Source organism: Struthio camelus, chromosome 6 (assembly GCF_040807025.1).
Source record: "Struthio camelus isolate bStrCam1 chromosome 6, bStrCam1.hap1, whole genome shotgun sequence".
NCBI lineage: Eukaryota > Metazoa > Chordata > Aves > Struthioniformes > Struthionidae > Struthio > Struthio camelus.
Window position 1 is genome coordinate 34313714 of NC_090947.1, and position 24689 is coordinate 34338402.

The 24689-nt window shown below is 41.3% G+C and overlaps 1 protein-coding gene across 10 annotated transcripts in view; it reads right to left on the minus strand.

Annotated features, from left to right (window-relative positions):
• The window catches only part of MYLK (myosin light chain kinase), a 226987-nt gene that overhangs the window by 195963 nt on the left and 6335 nt on the right, over positions 1-24689 (minus strand). For 5 of the 10 annotated variants that reach the window (XM_068949083.1, XM_068949089.1, XM_068949080.1 and 2 more), the window contains one exon: positions 16596-16654. The gene's annotated coding sequence lies outside the window, so the exon portion shown is untranslated. Of the gene's footprint in view, positions 1-5324; positions 5408-16595; positions 16655-24689 lie in introns of all 10 variants that reach the window. The other 5 variants (XM_068949081.1, XM_068949086.1, XM_068949082.1 and 2 more) reach the window with 3 other exon arrangements.

Genomic DNA, 24689 nt, shown 5'->3' on the forward strand with positions numbered 1-24689 from the left:
AACATTTGGCCCCTTCCTTTGGAAACTGCATAAGATACATTTAAGGGGAAATAATGATTCAAGGCAGAGTGTGAAACCAAGCAGATTTTAAGGTGGCTCCGACATAGTTTTATAATACAGATGAAAACTACACTGCCTGTTTCAGTGTTTTAGCGTTTCAAAACAAGAAGTAGGACATGTGTTAACAGACCCATTAGAACAGGACGGAAGAGCCCACAGCACAGTTTTGGAAGGCCAGTGCTCAGTGATGGGCATCCAGGAGGGTATCAGTGATTCAAATTTCCTGGGATAACTGCAGGTCCATTTGAGGCCCAGTGAAATGAATTAAGATCATTTTGTTCACCATAGGGATTCTGGACTAGATCTGCTATTTGACTTTCCAGGGCTCTTGGCAAAGATCTACTATGTCATTAATGTCCAGAGTTGGACACTGAGAATCTGCTGACAAGAAGTTCTTGTAAGGAGAAGATACAGTCTAGGAGGACTTTGCTATAGTACTGTAACTATTATTCCCCGCCTTCCATCTTTTTCTGGCCTCTACAGAACTTTTGCACTAATTCAACAGCCCTTCTTCCTAGATAACCTATCCACACTGAGTATCTTTGAAGGCTTTACTGCTGTATTTTTCTGCTTTCATACCACTTGACTTAATTCTGGACTGAAGCACTTCCAGACTAGCAGCCTTTTCCCTACGACACTGAAGTCCTCCAAATGTGCAGCTATTTGAAATTATTAATAACAATCTACAGTTAGAGCAATTGAGTCGTTTGATATAGAGAAAGACAATGCATTTTAGATGTATTTCAGCCTCTCAGGGTGGTAATTTAGCAGCTTGTGCTGCCTTAAAGTAAAAGCTTGTACAGTCAATGTCTTTCCTGTTCTCTAATTCAGATTAGCAAAAACCCTTTTTTAAAGGGTACATCAGTTCCTCCTGAGCTAGACTGCATAGCAATGGCACTCTCTCTCTCCCCAACTAATCTTCTTTTTGTGATAAATGAAGAAGAGAAATGTATGCTTTACTTCTGTCAGCAACAAAATACTGCATGGACTTCCCTATCCCATAAACTTCTACTCATCAGGTGGAAGCATACTTAATCTCTCCTCCTTCAGACTACATAGGTACCAACTCCAAATCTAGCAAGCACTTAAACCTTATGCTTGCCAGAAGTGTCAAAAGAATTCAGTGAGCATAAGACAGCCAGCAGGCAAATGCATGACTAACTCCAGTTGAAATGTTATGATGAAAAGTCTGTTTTTCCTTTCTCATTGTTCAATTCATATTTTCCATTGTTTACTGCTGTCCATCTATTGCTAGAGTTTCTTTAATTGAGCTGACTCGTGCTTCACAGCTACTCAGAGCCAAGTCTTTTCTAGCCCACCCTGTGCTGTTAAAAGGCTGTCCAACATAATGCTGCTCACTTTCATTACACACCCTTCCCCTTTTCTAGCTGCTTTGATGCACAATGAAACAGTTAATGTTCACCTTTAAAGCTGTTATCAATGCCATTAAAACTAGCCATCCATTGAATGAATGGGAGGAATTCACACCTCAAGGCTTATTTTTTCAGGCTGTCTGCCAACTCAGGTGGCTGTGGCTGCAGCAGCTACATACTGGCCACACTTTAAAAGGTTTCTTCAGAACTAAAAGACCTGCAGAATTAGTCTGAAAACATCAAGGCATAGAAAATAAGAGCATAACTGTGGCATCTATCTAGCTCCCTAGCCGTTAGCTAGTCCTTAAAGAAGCATGCCTCATTTGTTTACAGGTCTTGTGTTCAAGCCACAGGTCTTTGCTCTCCCTCAGGACGGCATCTTTCAACAAGACATCCTTCCTAGGAGGACAATCTCCTCAGCTCCCTGAAGATGGCATGCCTACAGCTGCATACATTCACACTGTATGCAGACTATTTCAATATGCACGGCCAGGGAAGAAAGCCATCACCTCAGCACCCCTGGAAAAGCGTGAAAGCTGGAATATCGCACAAATCAGAAAAATAGGCAGTGGGCCAGGTACCAGAAAGGAAAGCAATTCTCATTCCTAAGTACTTGCTGGTTTCCTATTGATTGTAGTGGGAAACTTCCAAGTTCCCACTCCCAGCCTCTGAGAGAGCAGCACAAACATACACACTTCGAGCACGCCACTGTAGAGGTTAACGAACCAGCGTGCCCCTGCAGCTTCACTGCGCTGGCTCACACACTACTAACGTGACACTAGCATTGACCTGGAATTCACTCATGGCATTTACAAGATTAAACAAGCAAAATCCAGAACAACAAAATCCCAAGTGCATTTTGCCAGCATAAAATACAATTGTCTGTCACTTGTCAAAGGAGATTTACACAACAAACAGTTTACAGTAAAACTTTCTTCAGAATTTCACAGCAAACATTAAATAGAACCCCATGCTTCTTCCATCCTTTCCATGACAAAAGCAGGAAGTCCCCTCCACCCACTATCTGGAGGAAGAAATACTTAAAACCAAAAGTGGAAAATAAAAAGGCCAGAGGCTGTAAAGAAGCATGGGTCCCAACTAGGAAAGTAATAACTAAATTACCTAGATAATAACAGTACATAGCTTCAGTAAAGAGAAGTCCATACACTGGAAAAGGTTTCCAAGACAATTTCAATGACAACAAGTGAGGCTGAAGTGGTTATATAAACGCTGAAGAGAGAAAACAAGAATGAGGATCAGCACTGTATGAAACATTCACTCTGATGAAGTTTACGGAGTCCCACTGAATAAGGATCAGTAAATCAGACAAGTTCCTACATGATGCTGGGGCAAACAGAGCTAATGCATGTCTTGGTGTATGATGAGAGGAGTAGGAAAGTGCAAGAAGATGGTTAGATCATTAAGAGGAGGGTTACCACTGTATCGTATCTGCAAATGGAGTCAGATAGCTAGAGATGTTGGAAAGAAAGCCATAAAAATGCCCCAATGTCTCATTCTTATGCATATCCTATCTCCAGTGACCATCAGTAGCACATGCCTTGGGAAAGAACACATAAAGCCAGAGTAAGCGTACAGCAATTCTTTCCCAAAAACACCCTCCTGGCTTCTGGCAATCAGCAGTTTATGGACTTAAGAAGCCAGACCATCATGTTTCATAGTCCCCGAGTTTAACCTCTATGAAAATTTAACCTCTTCCTGAACCCATTTATACTTTTTGCCTTCATGACATTTTATTACAGTGAGTTCCACAATTGATTACACATGCTTTGCATTAAAATAAATTAAAAGACTTCGTTTTAAACTTTTCGTCTGAGTTTTATTGAGTTCTCCCTTTTCTTTACTCAAGAGAAGTCGTCAATGATTATGCCTTGTTTATTTCTCCATATCTTTTCCGGTTTCTTCAACCAAGATATTCCAAGCTGAAGAGTCCTAGCCATACTCTGATCCTATGGATGTCATTCCATACCCTTGATGTTTTTTTTTTTTTTTTTGCTCATCTCCAAACCCTTCTTAGTTCTATGATGCCTTTCTGAGTTATAGTCAGAACGGCAGATATGAGTTTTGACAATGCCAGAATGAGCGTTCCTGTTTCACTCTGTTTTACAATTCCTAACTTTGCCTTTTGGCCACTCTTGAGCAGACATTTCAATGAGCTATCTATAATAATGCCAAGATCACTTGTTCTACATGAGAATTTAAACTATATTCTCCATTAACATAATGCGAGGGGTTCCCCAAAGCCCCAGCTGCACTTAATACTTAGTACTACAACACCTCTATCATAGCCATCTAGAATTAACCCAGAATATTAACTCAGCACCACAACTTCTTCCCAGTGCTATGATCGCAGGATAACACTAATCCATTAATCCTAAACTTTTAATACAGTTTTTCAAGTACAAAGTTCTGGGAATAAAGCATACTATGAATTAGTCTTGTATTATCCCTAGTACTTATGACATTTGATGTAAAGCAGTGACAAAGGGCTGTAAAAAACATTCCCTCCATTTCTTAGGTGACAATCAATAATGAACAGAAGCCTGAAGAAATGCTGCGTGCTTGATTCTCACTCTCAGCTCTCTTGCTTTTTCCTGTCTTCAAGGGCATGATTTGGGGACATAAATCAGCCTCAAGTCTTCAACAACCCCTCCCCACCTCCCAAGTTAACAGAACAGATGAAAACCAGCTGCCTTCCAATTTGCCTCTGTTCTAAGTAAGTGATTCCCACATTTATCAGTATTTCATCTAGCTATTTTTTGGCATCAACATTTTCCACATCACTTAGAAATAAATGGAGGGGTGATTGAGGAGGGAAGAGGAGAGAATAAAATACCCCCCTTTCCTCCCCCCCCCCAAAAAAAAAAAAAAAGAAAGCAACACTGGTGTAAGATTTCACAGTGGGACACTTCCTTAGCAAAATTATTCATTGTATTTAATGACTTTCCCTCACAGCACGATGTTTTTTTCTTTAAGTAATTTTCTCATTTTAAACAACCACAACAAGCACAGCCAATGTAGATTCTTTTAGAAGCCTAAGGAAGATTTTAATTTACTAGTTCTTCAGTGCTAACTCTGGCAGAGATTGACCAATATCAATTCACTCTTACGAAACAAATGATCGTTCACTATTACTTCAAAAGGTACTTGGAAAGGGTTGCTCTTTCTCGCCCACTGAAACTTTCCCGGTTCTATGAATGCAACACTAGGTTCAGAAAGAACAAACGGCTCAGGACTCTCATAAGATACCAAATCCAAAGGTTAAATCCTGCTTGCCTGGGTAGCAAAAGAAAATTATTTCTAAAGGCCCTAGGCAGGCAAAGCCATGCTATGGTGTTGCATATGGTGGAGGGGGCCACCCCTCTCCATAGCACAGGGAAAGCCTCTGCCAGCTCCCTGGTACTTCCTTTTCATGTTATTGACTAGACTATTAGAAAACATTAGGAAGACACCAGCATGGTTTGGCACTAATGCCCTGGATGCGGAGGACGCAAGCCATGTCACTGTCAATTTGTGTGAGGAGGGGCAACTACAGCGTGCTTTGGCAAGGCACTTAATCTCTCAAGGATCAAGTTTCTCACTTCTCTGCTCATAAAATGGTAGAGCCTTTAAATGGAAACTCCTTAGGCCAGGAGCTGTGTTTGTTAAGGTTTTTACAGCAACATGAACAAAAGGTTCTGATCTTACTTTGACCTACAGAGATCTTAGGGTCACACTTTAAGTGTCAGCTGCTACCTATGAAGATATTCACCTTCTGCTTCCCTCACTTCCCCTGTTCTCACATTCTTACCCTTTCCCTTTTACTAACTCAAACATTCATGCAACCACAGGGTAAGCTGGGTCAGGACTGAAAATAAAATAAAATCACATTACCTTCCAAAGAATCAAAATTTGGAGTTTAGATCCCCCTGCAGATCATCTTCAGTACCAAGAGGCAACACTTTGAAAGTCTCTACCTAAGAGATACATTCCAGATTAATGTCATAACATTTCCCGTAACAAAATTCCAAATTCTTTGTTAAGGGAAAGACAGATAGTGGCTGTAGGTCCATCACCTCAGATTTATCGTGCCTAGTTTCAAGTAAAAGCCAGAAATAAGTTTCACTAGGTAATCCAACTGTATTTCTGTGCATGGTTAAGCTGTCAGCTATATGCTCATATGGAATATGTTTTCTGTCATACTCAAGATAGACCATCCCACCCCTCAGTGAGTTCAGAGTTTGATAACAGAATGCTGAAACTCAGAAGATGATTCCACTGGGGCTCCCAAAGTGACAACAGCACATCCAAAAAGGCAAAGACCACAGTGAGGAGAGTCAAAATTACCTCCTACTACCCTCAAGCAGATGACCTGCTACCCTCAAGCAAACTCCAAACAAGATAGAGATAAAACTTTTAAACTACATCAACAGAAATCTCTACTGCACAGATTATCACCTGCATAGTCAGAATCATAGTGTAACACCTGCTTCTTGTTAAATAGAGAATCATTTTGGATTTGATCTGGCAGATAACCATAATTTTCTCTGCTGTCACCTGTGTCTTTACAAAAAATTTTCTAGTACTACTACTGACTTTGGGTTTAAAAAAAAATTTGTATTCAGTGTAACTTGATTTAAAGTATTAAGGATTATTTCCCAGGAAAAGGCATTCCATTCTTATGGAAGGAGTGATCAACCTTTAGAACAGGCGTAACAAAATGTGCTTGTCACGCTCAGCGTCCCAATATGTTTCTCTGGTATCCAAAAGATACAGCATGTACCTTCACTGAACTGCAACGACTGGGATCAGGCAATGGTAATGGAGATTTCTACATACATTCAAGTAGACTATCAGGATGCATCACGCCAGGGAGTCTTCCCAGCATGAAGAGCACAGAAAACAAACATCAGCTGTAGAGCTTGTGACAAGAAGTCCGTTGAGATGACTATGAATTCTGTGACTCCGGTTACGCAGGAAGCTAACCTAAATCTTCATATGGATCCTTTCTGGCATTACCTATTCAGTGACAGACTTTCATAATAGATTACGAATCAGTGTACGATTCAACCTGTATTTTCCTCGGAGACAAGTCTTATTTGCCAGCACAGAACCAAGCAGACACTCACAAAGTACTAATGCAAGCTCTAAAGAGAGCTAACCTGAATTCTACTACTTTTGATTCCAGTCAAAAGCATAATGCTCCTTTTATTTTCAAGGGGAAACAACTATATTATTTTAATTTCAAATTGTTGCAGAAGCTTTACAAACTAGGCAGAAAGTTCAAATGCTGTCATATCCCTTCTAAAAAGGGATTTCAATAAAAGGATATGCCAAAGTGAAGAACACTGCACTGAGTGAGTTCACTGCTTTTAAAAATATGTGTGCGTTCATGTGCTTTAAGTCAACAGCATTGGAATTTTATACTCTGAATAGCTAGGCAGATATTGTTCTGTTACCATGGGAGTTTTAAGAACATGCATGTTTAATATACTGGTTTATCCTGTAAGCCTAAGAGACGTAGAATAATATGATTTCCATGAATGATCAATGGAAAGAGACTGTTTATCAGAAAAAAATTGTCAGGCCAGAAAAACAACAAACCACCCCAAAAAACAAACTATCATTTGCTGAGATCCAGGGAAATTCAGAACCAGGATGATGGAGACAGCTTGGTAAGCTTCAAGTAGGATGAGCTGCCCCAATTTATAAACTATGTATGAGGACCCAGACAGACAGAGAGTTCATCAGTTTTGGGAGACACTGTAAGAGGTCTTGATCTCACCCAGGGATGCTGGACATGTGGATGAACAAAGGAAAACTAAGAAACTAATAACAGCCATAGACCTTCAGAGCTCTCTAATCCAATATGCTATTTGAAGTGGAACTACCAGAAACACTACATCAGATCAGCTGTGGCTTCATCTAAACAAGCCTTGAATACGCCCGCAAAGATGCCATGATATTTCTGAGTAACCCATTCCAGCACTGCACTACTCTCTTAATAAGGAAGGTTTTTCTAAGGTTCAATTTGAACTACCCAAGCTGAATGCACTGCTCCTCATTTTTTCACCTGCCGCTACTGAGAAGAGCTTTGCCCTATCATTTTTGTAACTCCTCTTCATGTAGTTGTATACTGCTAGCAGATTGCTCCTTAGCCTCTTCATCGAACTAAACAAGCCCAACTTCTGCAATCTCCTCACAGGCACGTGCACTAGGACATTAACCATCTTGGTAGTTCTCCCTGGACCATCTCGTTTCTTGATCTCTTTTGTGAGCTGGGGGCCCCAAATCTTGATGCAATATTCCAGTGTATTCTTCCCAGGGCCAAATAGAGGGGGAGTGAATTTCCCTCAGTCTGCCAGTGAATTTTTGCATTTCTTGTTAAATATCACAAGGTTAGTGTTGGCTTGATCATAAAGTTTCTCAGGGTACCCCTGGATTGAAGCTTTACAATTCAGTGTGTCAACCCCTGCCCCCTCCCAATTTAGAGGTGCATTTTGTCACAGCATCTAGATTGTTGATAAAGATACTGAACAATGTTGGGAACAGTATTTCCCGCAGCATCCATTTCTGATCCTATAATCACCCTTCATATTTGAAAAAGATATATAACCTATACTGATAAAACTTTTCCCACCTAATGCAATTCTCTACTGTATCGAGATAAGGCAGTTCAGTAGCAAGACTATATATTAAGTCTTTGACCTTTTCCCACCCTTTAAGAATGGAATGAGGTGGGCTCAGCAGGAAACTCTCAATAGTGAAATCTGTTTCGAAAGTGAAGAATTGAACTGAAGAGTACATTTTCACTTGCCCATTTATTTACAGAATAGTATAAAATAGCACTCTTCATTGAAAGCAAAGTTTAGTTAAAATTGACATTTAGTTTCCACACTGTACAAAGAGGAATAACTTCCTCTCCTTTGACTGATTCCCCTCATTCACCCTAAGAATGGAAATCAGAAATTTCAATGAAAGCTTTTTTCCTCAGGACAGGAGGGAGAATTCAATGAGTAGTATCTGTTCTTTCGCCACTCAGACAGGATCTGATTGAGGAAAAAACATGGAACATAGAATCCATTTTCCAGTTTCATCTATTTTAAGTCAGCGCTCAAGTCTATTGCCATCATCAGTGTTAGATACTCAGATTTGTGCTTTTACAGGACATTTGTACAGGACTATTTCCTTAAGCAAAATAAATATGTAGTCTGACTAGAATAGTCTATTTAAAGGTAGCATGTCCATGCCAAGACACCGCTCTTTCACAATTGTTTTTTGTCCTCTGCTTCTAAACACTCTCGGGAGTGTTTAGTTCAAAAAGCAGCTGTTGAATCAAGATGCAGAAAATTAATTTTCTGCAATAGGCATTCAAGTCATTTTAAAGGTAAAGTTCTGGGCCAACTAATCAATTCGGAAAAAAAAAAAAATCCATTTACCTCACTGAAGACAAAACTCTTCCCTAGCTAATTTTCCCTTATTTTAAGGTCAATAGGTTCAGTGAGTAAACAATGTTTCCATTTCCAACCACTGGTTTTCCTAGATGACAATAGTTTAATGATCAGATGCAGACTGGGTGCAACTGATCCAACCAAAGCATGAAATGGAACAGGTTTGAGTGACAGTGGTCTAAATCTGGCCATTCTCCTAAAGATTGGCATTTCCACACTGCCCCAGTCTTCTATAGCACTGAAACCAGTCTTCTAATGCAGCAGAAAGTTTTTCCACCCAATTGTTTCCCCTACGACTACATAAATTTCCCTCCTTATTAGGTTGCTTATTCAGCCTGTAATAAAAAGTTCAAGAGAGTCCAAGAACTGCTGTTTTTTAAAATAAAGAATGCTTTTTTTTTTTTTAAAAAGAAAGTATCATAATTTAGATAGACATAACTAGTATGCTCTTAATCTTAATATGGATGGTACAGCTGTAACTTAAGGGGTTTGTGCTTATTTTTAGAATATACTTAACTAAAAAAGTCTGCAGAATAGCAATTTTGAGAAGGAAAATTAAAGGAAACCTCTAGTACTACAATACTTGTAACATGAAACAGCTTTTTTTTCTAACCAGGACCTGACCCTGCTCTTCAAAGGGAAGAAGCATCAGATATGAAAATAAGGTGATGCTTGATGGATTTCCCAATGGATACAACAGGATTAGGATGGTAGGCAACACAAAATAAAAAAAGGTATTGACTGGGTTACACTCGCACGGAGCCTACTTTTAAATAAATGATTTAATTGCATCATCTTATCAAAAACACAGGCAAGCGTTGGTTTGTTGGTTTCTTTAAAGACTTGAATATACTTTTTAAAGAAGGCCAATAGTCAAAGTAAAAAAGGATGGAAAGAATACAGAATTGCAGAAAGCAGGAGCTAGAAGGAAGCAGTAGTATCTCAAGTCAGTTATCTAACTCCCTGTTCTCCCACACACACACACACACACACACACCTTTTTCCAGATCCACCTAACAGGGGGGTGGGGGGAAGCCAAGCAAAAAACAGTCAGTATCCCCACTAGAAGACTGGTATCCTTCACGGCTGCAACGGTATTCACATTTTTAAGCCTCTGTTTGAACAATGTCACTATGGAAACAGATCTGTGATGCCCTGCACCTTATCAGGCTTTCTCTATTTAAATTCTTTTCTGAGTTTTCAACAAAGCCATTCACTGAACCACAACTAATCGAAGATTCTGTTAGAGTTTTCTTCCTCCTCCCCCGCTCCCCCCCCACACTCCTCTGTGGCTCTATCCTGTGTCTTCCAAAAGGTTCTCTCCCCACTAATGTCGCCTGACAAGTTTTGTTTGTCTCACATCTCTTCAGCTCCTAGTACAAAAGTATTAGGGCTGTATTTATTGCAAAGCAGACCATACAATTTTTATCCCCCCTCACCCCCTGTGACATAGTTTTCAATGAAAATTCCACACATTCAACAGCAAACATTTAATTTTGCTTTCAGCTCCTAGGAATCTGCTTGCATCTACATCAGATGTGCCTGTAAATTCTCTCTGGAGAATTCCTAGGTTAGAGGTATAAAGGGTTACATCTCTGCATTACCAACAGTTTATCAGTTCCAGATGCACACGGAATCCCAAAACCTGTGCTTACAAATCTCCAAATATTAGAATACTTTGGGGGAATGGAGAACAGGAGGAGAGCTGGGAAGCTTCAGGGTACCTTTATGCCAATGAGAGAGGGCAAATCTGGGTTTGCCCTCATTGTACCCAAACCTGATGCATAGGTAAGAATCATAACAGTCTTTTCCTAACTTAAGTGAATGCTGTAGCCTGTGTACTAGTTAACGAAACACATCTATAAACCTCATCCTCCACCTAAACGGGTATGAGCCAAAGAGCATTATTTAACATTTGGGTTTTTGTAATACTGCCCATTACTGCAATTTAAAGGAAGGCTACAAGAGAGATCCTTCTTATGTGAAGTGTCTGGTACTTTTAGGGGGCAGGGGGAGTCTTATCAGCTTGCATGAGAGTTTTTTTGGACAAAGAGGATGGGAGATGTACAACAAAATTTTATTTTATTTTATGAGCTTACTGCCTTCGATTGATCTGCTGAGGTGGCTGAGGAAGAAGGAAGCAGCATGACATGGTAGCCCAAGCCAGGTTATGGCTATCAGAGATCACAAGGAGAGCTGATATAAATAGCAAGGCTATTGTGATTAATTATCCAAATGAGCTTCCCAACAAAGAACTCATTAAAACCTCTATAGGACTTCCACTGGGGCAAAGCAACAGGATGTATGTTGATGCTTCAAGAAAAGGTGAAACAAAAAGAAAGCATATCACTGAAACATTTCCCCCACCCCCCACCTTTTTTTTTTTTTTATTATTATTTCTGGATTTTCGTTAAGCAAGGTATCCAATGGAGGCAGGAGCAGCCCAATTCACAAGCAGTATTCACTGCAGTTCAGTTACTCTTTCGCACAGAAATAAGACAAGACTCCTAGGAATCTCATAGCAAACCAGTTTACTTCATTTTGCAGCTATTTGAAATTTGAATTTCCTTTACTCCTACCATAATTTACCACCTAGTAACTTTTGAGAGTTGTAAATTATGACAAATTGTGGAAATATATTTTATGTGAGAATCTCCCTGATCATTACACAGCTTATTTTAGTTTGCTGATAAACAAATAGAGATATGGCCAAAAAAAAGACCTGGATATAGGTATCCAAACCTTACATAACTTTTAAGTTTTTCAATCCAAAACCATAAGCAAAGTCATAGCTTTTTCCACACAGCTAACCATGGAGAAACAGCCTCCCCTCACACCCCAAGAACCTGCTGTTCTATTTGCAGAACCACGGCAGAACAGGTAAGCTCTCAGCTCCCAAGCACCTTTCCTCTGTGGAGAGTCATGGTGAAAAGCAATGACGTTTATAGAGAATATGTTTTTCAAAGAGCTCCTCAGATACTTATCTAATTTCCACTGATGTTCAAAAGGACGTAGGTACTTCTGAAAAATGCTGTCTACACAAATCAAGAGATCAAACTATATATATGCTCCAGCTTCATCCTTAACTGCACTAACAGGGAATTTAATGTTTTTCAGAACTGCTAAACTCAATTCAAAATAAAGGGTTATTTGGTTTTGCTTTCTTCCACTGCTTACATTCTCAAATTAAACATTCTTCATAATTTATCTCTGGGAGCTACCTCTCCACATCAGACTATGGACTAGGGAGTACTGTTCCAATTTGGTTTCTTGCCACAACTCAACAACTCACCATTCACCTGCTAGCATGAAGGCATTTCCAGGGCCCTATCCATTAGGCCACCAACGTCCCCTTCAACCTCCTCTTGCATAGATGGCAAAGGAACAAAGCAAGAGATGTCTGTCCCTTTGAGGAGGAATAAGTCTACACCCAAAGCTGCACTCTTGCAACCTAACCGGGTTAACTTCCATGTATACGTTCCCTATGATTCAGTTTGTTGCTCGCTATAAACATCTCTCAGCTGGGTTTCAGTCCTACTCATGCTAGCACACTGTTGTTAAGAGACATCAAACAAAAATCAAACAAAAATACTTATACAGAGTAACAAGGGGCTGGGATAACCAACCAAGCAGCATACAAATCATGGGTACAAAATGGCAATGAATATATTTAGCTTAGAAATCAGAAGAATGCTTCCAAGTACGGGAAAGAAACAGCCTTCCACTAACGAAAGCTGCCTAACTCCACCTTAAGATCAGAATATGAAAGAGGCTGTATGGCACAGGTACTGGGGACAGGGCTGAACAGACCCTCCTGGACCACTGGGTTTCATTCCCTGCAAGGATACTACCAGAGCTGGTTACTTCTGTGTATGTTATCTTTTCGTTATGTCACACAGTTCCCTCTGAAATTACTGAAACTTGTGCTTACACTTCTGAGGGCATATCAGGGCAATTTACCATTAGCTTCATACCACTGAATACACTTCCCTTTTCCCCACTCCCTGCCCACAACTTTAGGAATTAGGCTTGGAACTTAAATCTCTATTTCAGATTTTCTTGGCTTTGACAGGATAAGTCAATATGCTACACTTTCCTCCCAAACATCTAGAGCAGTAAATCCATTTTGGAGTCATTTCTTCTCCTATGCTGGACACTAGCCAATGACACTGATGTCAATTTTCTCTATAGGCCAGATGCATTCCATCTTGTAATCCAGATCAGAGCAAGACTTTGCTTACTGCTGTGCTTTTCAGGCTGTTGTGGGTCCTCATAAGACAATCAGGATAGTAAAATGAATTTGGAACAGTGTTTCTTCCCCCCCCCCCCCGCCAAGAGCTTTATCACAGAAAGCTTCAAGTGTTCCTTTACCTTGAGATTATGCAGATAGTTGCCATTAATTACTGCATGGCAACACTGGGTCAGATTTGTGCAAATCACTGGAATTGCACTAGGGATTAAGTTCGTTTGGGACTGTGGCAGAAGGGGTCAGCTTTCTCCCTTTGTGCTTTGTATTCATCATCTCTCATTCCTACAGTGTTTCTACTGGCCTACCTATAGATGTAGGTAAGATTCAGCAGCAAAATTGATGGGGAATGAGGCACAAGTAGACTTTAAGTGAGGCAAATAAACGGGTCATCGCCAAAACCATAAACCTCTCCTTGCCACTCTGCACCCTACCTACAGGGAGGCCACAGCAAGTTTAGTCCCACCATCAAACCTGTGCCTAAATGAAGTCACCTATTTCATGGGCTAGAGAAAAATTATTTTGATGATTAAGGGAGAAACAGAGTGACAGCTTTGCTGGCTCAAGCAGTAGAAGAGCCAGCTGCCAGTCCTCTTGGAAGGAGGAGGGATCTTGCAATAAGAACCACATTTGCTGTAAGACATCTCAGCCTCAGAGAACATTACCAGCCAGTTCTCTCTGTCACAGATTTATAGCATGGCCTGCCTCAGCACCACCTCAATCTCAGAACTTCCTTGCAACAAAAACTGCAAACAAAGTTTGAAACTGTTGCCAAGGCTTTTCATTCTATAGCCATTTATCATCTCCCACTCTCCTAGTGCTAAAATTCCAACAGTACAATGGTGTCCCTAGGTTATATTAAAACATGTGCAGTTAACATGTTCAGGGTTAGAGCATCCCTTTTCCAAAGATCACTTCCTGGGCTAGCCACTGGAGGCATATTGGGTCCAGAGGTCAGCACAGCGCATCACCTCATTAGATGTTTTGTTGACTGAAGATATCAAGAGATCAATAGATGAGAATAGTAGTAGTTTAGGAGCTCAAACACATCCATGAGTAGCAACATGCATTTATGTGGATGCAGTGTGAAGCAGCAGTGCAGTGACAGGGGAAGAGGAGAAAAAAAAAAAAAGGCAATTTTCCATCTCATTCTTTATAATGTATCAAGCGTATGCACACTACTGTTTGCACAGGAAATGGCCTATCTAGACACACCTGAATTAATTTTAAAACTAGTTAGTGATAACGAAACAGCATGGCCTACAAATCTCACTCAAAAAGTTAGTTATAGGTTTATTATGAACCTTCTAACACCTTTACTGAGATGGATCATTGGTCCTTGGCTGAAGCACAAAATACAGGAAAACAATTCCCAAATAGCAGCGTCTCAAGAATTTCTTACAGCTGCTCCCTGATGCAGCAACTGTACTCAACTCTTTGAATTTAAGTCCTGCGAAATCCTGCATTTCCCACAAGAAATAAGTCCAAGATTATCCTACGGATTCCACATGCACAGGATACAGACAGCTACAAATGACAGAGCTCCATGCTGGCTGCAGGACAGCAGGTATTACAGGGCTTTTAAGTCTCTGATAGTGACATAGATATATCCCTTTTTCTGCATTATGCTATAGACTCCAATAAATCTACAGAATTCAGTTTACCACAAGGCTACCGTTTTTCAAAGAGACTGACCCAATGACTGGTATTTATTTGCTGAGACAAGCACCATAAAAAAAAGTAAAAATTCATGTTATTCCCCCCTATCACCACAAAGAGGACATCCTGTTGCCAGTCAGCCTGCCAGGAAACCAACTGGAAGCAATATCATTACCACAGTATTTAGGCATCCCTCCAATGCATTAATCAGGTCAGAGTTCAGTAACTGCCAGCATCTTTATGAACCGGAAAGGATAAGACTATGGTAATAAGGCACAGTCAAGATCAACCCCCAGCGCCGAGTTTTAGATTTTCTTCCCCCACTTTATTTTCTTCCTTTCTTCTTTAGGAAATATCCAACACTAGCAGTTTTCTTCCAGTGTTTGGGTTTAAATTTACCATTTCAGAGGACAGTAAAGTACTGAAAGGCCTTTCAGTACATTTGACACACACATAATGGAAAGTGTCTACCACCTCACTGAAACAAACGCAAGTCCTCTCACGCATGAGCCAGCAGAAGTCACAAGACTTCTGGCTTGACAGTGGAGTTATCCATATAATTCCTTAAAAGGGCACTGAAAGAGTCTGGAGAGGATGAAAAGTGCTATGATAACGATTTGGGAATCGGAAAAAAATATATAAATACAGCCCAAAAAAGTAAAAAGTTCAGTTTAAGATGGTTATTAAGGTTTCTTATCAAATAAAGCAGAAATGCTTTCAGAGGCAGACTAGTAGTACCAGGTACTAAAGTTATCTCACAGGCAAAGACATACCAAATCCAGCAGCTGAAAACTGAAGCTGTAGAAGACTAGGTTTGGAGAGTGCCTTTCTTCTAAAGCACGAGAAAAGTTAATAAGTTAGAAAAAAAGTTGTTTTGGTCCCCTATCTTTATATCTCAAACAAAAAACAGATGCTTTTCTGGAAGATGTGTTTTAGCAACACAAGTTATTGAGCATGTTATAAGACCAATGAAATGACATAGGCTTCTGAAAAGTAGGGAGTAAGAACAGAAGGCATGGTAAATTCCTCTAGATTAAAGAAACAAACAAATCACAGCTATGCAGTTCTATCAGTTCAGTACTGCTCTCCACAAAAAAGTTGACTTCACTGGAAGTAAATGACCGCTCATTATCTGAGACAAAACTCTTTGGCGGCAGTGACAAGTTCTCCCTTGGTGTTTGCACAGCAGCTGGCATAATACAACTCAAAGTTAACTGCTGTACTACGTAATGTCTTAATGCAAAAGGGAGTAGTCAGCCCTTGTTCTGCAGTGAAGCTAACCAGAACCACTCAAAATAACTGTATCGTGTCCCAACACTGAAACTAAATTTAGGTTTTGTTTTCACAAGTTAAGATTCAATATTTGTCAAACAGTTCAAGGCTTTTAAGTTTTCCTAGTAAGCCCACTTTTCATTTCCAAAAATCTCTGTCTCCTGTAAGTCTGGGAATCTTGCAGAGAAGTTTCCCTAGAAAGTATATTCCAGTTCTTTCATTTGAGGATGAAGAATAACTCAGTCATCCAGAAGGTACAAGAGACAGGGAGTCCAGGTAATAAATTTAAAGGGTGATTTTTGTAGAAGGGTTGAGAAAACTGGAATGTTCTTATTGGCACACTTGCATTTAAAAGGGACTTTTCTCCCTCTTTCCCCCCCCCCTCCAGTAAATTAAGCCAAATCTAGACTAAGCCCAGGTTACAAGTAATACAAGTATCCATTCAGAGGTTTTATCCAATGAACTTGTAAACCAATTTCAGTTAGACTAAGGCAACTTTGCATTCAGGCACAGACTCAGAAGATTCACCTTGCTTACCTTTTTTTCAGACCTCAGCGAAGTCCTTTCCAGCTCCTTCCACCTCTGGTACTTCTACTCTGCAAAACAGTTTGAAATGTAGTGATAAAAGTGATAAGAACTAGGTGTTTGACCATAGCATTTGAAAAACTCTAGCAGAAATCCTACTAATAATTTGCATTAAGGTATGTATTTCACATTCAGAAAAAAAAAAATTGCTGTGGAAATTAACAACTGCATATCAGACAACTGATAGTTGGCCAGGTCTGGCCAGATTAGCCATACAAGCCTGCCAGCCTGATTGTAAAGATTTTCACAAACAAACAAAAAAACCCACACACCTAAGTAACAAACAAAATCCTTCTGAGGCCTGGCACCAAGAACAATTCCATAGCCAAGGAGCTCTACCAAAGCCAATGACCACAGAAGACCCTAACAGCCACTGAGAAGAAATCATTCATGAGAACTTAAACAGAAACAAGACCTCGAAAAAAAGCGTCATGAAGTCCAATTCCTTCTTATGAGGGAGAACTGCTTCACCTGACATCATTTCCCTTCCACATATTATAATGAAACGATGAGATACAGGTTTTCACCACAGATGTTATTCCAGTCAGCTTTAATGAAGAAATTGATCTGGACAATTTCACTTTCATTTTTTTGCAGTAACTTTTAAAGTATACAACTCTACTTCATTATTTAGCTGCTCATATGATGGGGGATTCCTGCAATCCATCAGCAGTCATCTACATACATCACTGCCCCAGGCTCGCACAGAAACAGCTTGTACATTTCTAACAGCTTTCTGGTCCAAACAGACAAGCTGTAGGCTTGAATCCAAGACCTTCAACAAAGCACAGACACATGGCTAGATTTGAAGGAAGATTGGTACAGCACTCACAGATTAAGTAAAGGCTCCAACAGACAAGCTCTGCAGATTTAGGTGAGGTGATTTATAAGATGCAAGGTGATTGTGATAGTAGGGGCTGGACGTTGCCCAGAAAATCCCTTCCAGTCCCTTGCTCTTAGTAAAAACAATACATGCGACCTCACTGGTATGGTACAAAGAGAGCGCAGTATTAGGTTACTCAGCTATCCGGGTGTTATTGGTTAACATTAGCTTCAACTACCTAAGCAATATTAACGAGCTATAATTTGTTTAGTATATCTTCTTTCAACATTGGACTGAATCTGCAAGAGCAGCTCTTCTAAGTGCATCTGCAGAGAATAAATATTTCTGTATGGCTCCTTCAAATGTAGGCACAGAGGAAAATCTTCCAGTAACTGCATAGAAATGAATATAAACACACTTCAGCTCTTACAAACGTGTCCCACAGAGACTTTTCATATAACTTCAAGGTATCGTCCATCAGGTTATTTCCACGTCTACAAAATTGGAAGAGCAAGGCTATCCTCTTTCTGGATGCTCTAAGGGCAAAGGGGTTTAATTTTGTGAAACCCCGGGGTAGAATATGTGTAACTTAAGTTTTAATCCTCACTGCATATACTGTATCCAAAAAAGATTATGTAGCATCATTACCCCCCAAGAACAGCTTCACACAGACCTTGTGCCTCTCAAATTTTAATTAATGGCTTCCACTAAGTATACAATATGAATAACTGCCATATATTAGCAACACATGAGGACACCCATAAATATTCCCTCAGTCTTTGCCTACTTAGAAAGGAAAGGGACAATACAGTATCAGTCATTATATTAGATCTGTATACAGTTCTCCAGTGGAAGAAACACTTCCAAGTACAGAGTATAACTTAAAACAGAGAAAGCTTATATGGGTAATCTGCTAAGTGATGTGAAGAACGGCACTGGTGCTAAGGGTCACCCAACAAAACCAGCATAAAGATATTCAGGATCAAGGAAGTGAACTATATAAGGATGCGGCAAGTTAAAAAATCCTAAAAAGGAGCATTTCAAAAGCAGAAAGCCTAAGGGAGAGTTAGGAGGGTATTGTAGGGTAGAGATTAGCTTTTAAAAAATGGATAGCTTGCCTAAGTATGAACAGGGAAGCCCATAAAGTATGGCAAGTCAAATGTAAACAGGAAATTAGAAGAGCTGAAAAAAACAATCCAAAAACTGCCTGCAAAGGATGCTTATGCTGCTAGCAAACAGTTCTTTAAACACATCACCATCAGCTAGCAAATCAGTGGAAGTGCTAGCTGACAAAGGTGTAAAAAGGTCAGACAGGGATGATAAAGCAGTAGCAGAGAAGCTCAGTGAATTCTTTAAATCAGCCTGTACTGCTGAAATTGCTGGGGAGATTTCCATTCCCACTGCACAGTTTGTAGTGGACTGGCAGAGGAGCCAGATTAACCTGAAGTAAATTCAGGAAATACTAGACAAGTAACGATACAAACAAGAAAGTTAGATGCTAATGAATCACTAGGATAGAGCAGCATTCTCATGAGTTCTGAAGAACCTCAAACATGAAATTGCAGAACTGCTAGCCAGGGTGTGAAACCTAGCATTACAGACAGCCTCTGTGCCAGGGGCTGGCAGGCTCTGGCCTGCACAACTCTCCCCCATAGGCAGGGCTGTGGAGGGGATCCTAGGAAGCACAGACTTGGGAGCCTCGCTTTCGTCTCTGGCCAGAGCAAGCCCATCATAAAGAATAAGGAAGCAAAGCGTAGAGCTTATCAGACGCTTTTTAGGATGGAGAAGAGTCAGCATTGCAGACCCTCAGATAAGTGTTCAGATTGGTGCTATTCAGCATCTTCATCAATTACCTGGAAATGGGAGTGAATAGTGAAGTCTCCAGCTCTTCAGATGACACCGAGCTCTACTGAGCGGGCAAGCGTTATGCCGATGGGGAGGAACTCCAGAAGGGCCTCACAAAGCTAACCAAGTGGGCAAAAAGTTGGCAGGTAGGCTCTAGTGTTGATAAATTTCAGGTAGTTCATCCAGGCAATAATTTAATCCTTCCAACCCAGATGCTGGAGGAAGCTATCACTGATAGTTCTCCAAAAGTCATGGGGTCAGTGCACAGTGGCAGTCAAAAAAAGCCAACAAAATGCAGAATAGCATCAGAAAGGATACTGAGAGCTAGGGAGAGGGCATCTTTTTGCCACTATACGCAATCTGAATGTATCCACAACTTGAGTACTGTGGTCTGGTCTCCACATGTCAAGAAGGATATAGAGAGAGGTGCAGAGAAGGACAACAGGGGAAATGGAGTAGATAATTTACATGAAAAGACTAAAAATGTCGGGACTTTTTGGTTTGGAGAGAAGACAGAAGGTGATATGACCAAGTATTGCAAAAAACAACAACAAAATCAAAACAAGAACATGAGCTGCTGAATGCAGAACTGTTATTCACAAAAATCCCACAATACTAGAGCTTGGAGCGCTCACTGAGGCTAGCAGGAGATCCATTTAAATAGATAAAAGAAAGCACTTGTTTACACAGCAGGTTGCAAACTTCTGGAACTTGCTTACACAGGAGGCTGCAAAGGCAGAGAATATCCACAGATTCAAAAGGGGATTAAACAAACTCCTGGACAACAGGCCCATAAATGGACACTGAAAGGACTAAACATATGTACCTTATAATACTCCTAACACAAGAACTGTGAAAACCAGGGAGGTGGAAAAAGAAGTCGATGTGGAAGAGCGTGCATTTAAGAATCTCCTATTGCCTTGTCAGACAATACTGGACTAACTCAAACAGTGAGGCAGTTTTAATGTTATTTATTTCTTGGCTAGACTCAGCGTTCCTACACACAGCACCTCTTCCGGAGGATAAGCAACTGCCAGGATTCATCAGGGTTTCAGAAAACAACCTCCTGCCACTACAACAACCAAACTAGAATTCACCGCATGGCTTAACACAGCAATATGGTATTAGATAACTGCTTTCTTCCAACATAGCAACATAACATGCTGGCCACTGTCTCTTAAGGGCTAATGAAGATTATCCATAATCAATGCAAAAAAAAAAAAAATACGCATTGCTGGTATTCTTCCTCCTGTGCAGCTTCCGGATTCATTTTATTATTTTATTTCATCTCTATGATAACCCTAACAAAGGCGCAAGCTGATGGAAAGCAAACATATAGGTTACTGCTCAAAGGGCAGGGGGAACAAGAACAACAAAGAACAGGAAATAAAACAATTTAGACCAAACACAGGTGCCAGAGCTCCTCTTTTAACACCCTTGCCCTCAAAAGCACCATTCACATCTGCAAAAACACTACAGACATCCATAAATAATTATTTTACCATCCCAGGTAAACCAAGATTTTCACTTAATTTTTAATTCATCACAAATAATTTCATTTCAGATGCACTCCGCTAGACTGTCTTTGAAAACAGTAAGTTACTTATATCTCAAAAAATTTTAATCAGCAGAGCTGTATTTCCTGTCTTGTGAGTGAAATATCAGCTTGGACAGAGTAAAAAATACCTCACAAGAAGTCCAATTACAGAGAGTTTTATCTTCAAGACAAGAAAACCTTTGTCTTGACATTCAATTTAGTTCCTCACTGTCTTGCAACTCTTAGAGTTTTAAAAGAAAATATTTTCATTTGATTCTTGGGGGAAAAAAAATCTCCATATCCAACAAAGATCAAAAATTAGCAAGGTTTGACAAAGATGCCTCTTATGGCTACTCCTGATGCAGTCTGTCTCAAAACCTTATGCTTTTAATAAAGCCAGCTAGAAAGGAACTGGCATTAAAGAAGCTATATAGTGAATTCCATTCATCACAGAACAGATAAAGGGCATGGACAGACATGAAACACCCTTAGTGTTTTTGTTTTCTCTCCTTAATATAGGAAGAAGTGCACTACACTACTACAGCTCTCTACAGCAGTATCAATAACCAAGCATCTCTCATATAAGCCACAGGACCTGCGACACGCACAGAATCCAGCTCAGTGCTCTGATGAACAATCACAACAATTTCAAAAAGCAGGTTACTCCAGTTGTCAAATAAACTGTAGAGCTAAACTCAGGGGGCGAGGAGGGAACACATACACAAGACAGGCTATTCTGAAGGAACAGAACAGTGTCCTTAAAAGACAGGGGTATCAAGCACTAAAATCTGCTTACCCGTTTATGTTTGCTTTCGGTATCTCACACAAAAGGGATGAAGCAATAAGGAGTCTGCAGTTAGAGGATGCTACATTAAGTCTCAGAAGCTCAATACCTCTTCCTGTCATGAACTGCTTAACAGGCAGGGGGGTAGGAAAAACACATACACACATATGCAGAGACAGAAATAAGGTCCACACAGTTTTACCTAGACAACTCTTTGACCATCCATGGCTTTCCCTGTCTTTCTGTCCTTGTGGTTTAGATGCAACGCTCCGGTCAGGAACGGAGTCCACACACGGATTCAAACCCATCCAAACTACGGATTTATTCTCCGTACCTCAACGCCCACAGCTGTAACTTGGAAATACTCTGGAGAAGCAATATAACTTAAGAGTCTCATAGAAGGCAAGAGCTAAACAGAAAGGGCTAAATAGTTCATTAGCTGCCTGAAACGAACTACATCATAGCACGAGTTCATGTAAAACGAAGCTGCGATACCTCAGCGAAGTTTAGAAACGTTTGAAGAAAACCCATGCAAAATACTCTTTTAAACAACCGCATTGACTTTCACCCAGCACGAGATGTGCTTTGTTCAACCTGTAAGTAGCCCCAGTCCAAACGCCCACCTTCACTTAAATTTTTACCTTGGGCAAAAACCCCCATCGACCGCTACACAATTTTGGTGCAACAGCTGAGAGCTGAGGGAAAACACAGCGAGCACCTCGGAGTCCGGCCTGCAATCGGAGGCGCTCAGGCCAGCCATTCCCGCAGGAGGCCGCGCAACTCCCCTCTCCTCACCCGTCCCTCGGGTTGGCGGGTCCCCTCGCCCGTCACCGCCCCACAGGCCTGTCCCCACACGCGTCACCGCCACGCGGCCAGGAGCGCAGGGCAGGCGGCTGCAGCGGGGCGGCGGCACCAACCGCCCTGAACCGGTTCCGGCCGGTTCTGGAAGGAGGGAAGCAGCAGCGGGAAGGAAACCGCGGCGCGCGGGCGGAGAAGCGCCCGGTTCCGATGCGTTTGGGAAAGAAACTGGCAGTTGCCAGGGCTGGAGACACGCTGTGGGGGATCTCCGTGCCGAAGGGGACCCGGACTTCCTGGGTGAGCGCAGCCTGGAGGGCAGGGACACCCCTGAGGGAGCAGGGCAGCAGATGGCTGGTAAGTGCCGTGAGGCAGCCCACGTCCTCACCAGGGCAACTCGGACGGACTGAGCATCACCTCGGTCATACTGAGGCAGGAAATGCCATTTAAAGGTTTTTTTTCCCCTCCTCGTGAGGGTGGTCAAACACTGGAACAGGTTGCCCAGAGATGCTGCGGAGTCTCCATCCTCAGACATTTTCAAAGCCCGACTGGGCAACCTGCTCTAGCTGACCCAGCTTTGGGCAGGGGGGTTGGAGCAGGTACCTCCAGAGATGCCCGCCTACCCCAGCTATTATTCAGGGATTCTGCGGTGAAAACGTGGAAAGCTGAAACTAGGAAAGGGGTCGGAGAGGTGCTTGTGTAAGTAATTTTTGTAACTGCCTGTGGTGTTCTTCTCCCTCAATACCTGAATCGGTGATCCAAAGTTTGTCCTTAATTTCTGGCCAATCAATAAAATCCCTCAAGTCTGTTTTGCCAGCAACACAAAGGTAACACTTGCCACTAACTCTGCACCATGCTGTAAGGCACTTCCCTGAATAGAGCTAACGGCGTTGCAGGACACAGCCTGCAGCTCCTGGGGGAATGCTGCAGTTTGGACTCCAGACACCGGAAACCCTCCTCCATTCAGGTGCGTTCACTCCAATCACGAGCACATACTGCAAAGTGAAGAATTGCTATACAGAGTGGGAACAGTAAAATGAGTAGGAAGAAGAAAGAGACATCAAGACCACCAAATAAACCAGCTTTCACCATTCCTTCGCCAGCCAGAAAGATGCATACAGGCATGCATAGATACACAAGCCAGGATCTCTTCCTAAAAACTGCCTGATATATCTGATACAGTATTGGCTTGCCTCTTACTTCTGCGAGCTCAGTCAGCAGTAAATACCTCCGGCTGGTGTCAAGTTACAGCCAAGGGAAGTAGCACCATGAAATTCCTCACAGCCACCCAAACCATTACTCTTCTATTTTCTTCCATGTGGGGTCATCACACCCCCTCTGGAAAGCTTAGAGGTACGATACCACTGCAGGCATCTTCAGAGAGAGTCTGACAATGGCTTATTATAAGGCTTGTTGTAACATCCTTTCAATATTCTTAAGGTCCAGTGATTTAGAGAAGAGAGTCTTTTGTGCTTCCTGTCAGTTCCAGGAAGCTCCTGTCACTGGCATGGAGACTGCATATGGAAAAGAGCTGCTAAATAGACCAGTTAGAAGAATATAGGCCCAGTTTTGCTCCCACATTAGTGAAAACCATGAATGCTGCAACTCTATTGAGGTCAGTGGAATTGCACTGCTCTGAAGTTGGGGGTGAGACACCCATACACCAGCTGTTACATTTCAAAGCCAGGCTCCCTCCGTTATGGCCTCACAGGCTCTGCGTGAGATACACCCTCTAACACCACCACGGCCAGAATGTCAGTGTTTAAATGACGACAGCGTGTATACAAGCAGATCTCACCAAGCTTACCCACAAAAACACTAGAATAATTTACACTGTACAAAACAGAAAGGGATGGATACTTCATTTCTCACCTCCAGAACTAGACTAGACTTGAACTAGAGATCTGGAGACCTAGTCACACTTTCAGACATTAAGCATTTATATAAGATCTTCCTCTTTCCCACCAAAGGAAAGGGAAGCTTACGTTCATAACAATCCTAGAATAAATAACCTGAGTAAAAGAGGTGGGTTTTTTTTTTCTTCAGATTTCTCTTTCCTGGGTATTTTAAACACAGACAGTCTGCTTATTGCTTCTGTTCTGTAACTTTCATTTTGATATGATCAAGAGAGTAAAACCATGCAGACGACAGCTCCCTAACCTATGCTTTGTGAGTGCTTCTTACAGAATATGGCTTCACACTTTCTTCCCATCTACAGTGTTAATCCTTGCTCAGGAGAGATGCTCTCCCTGCCTTCCCCTC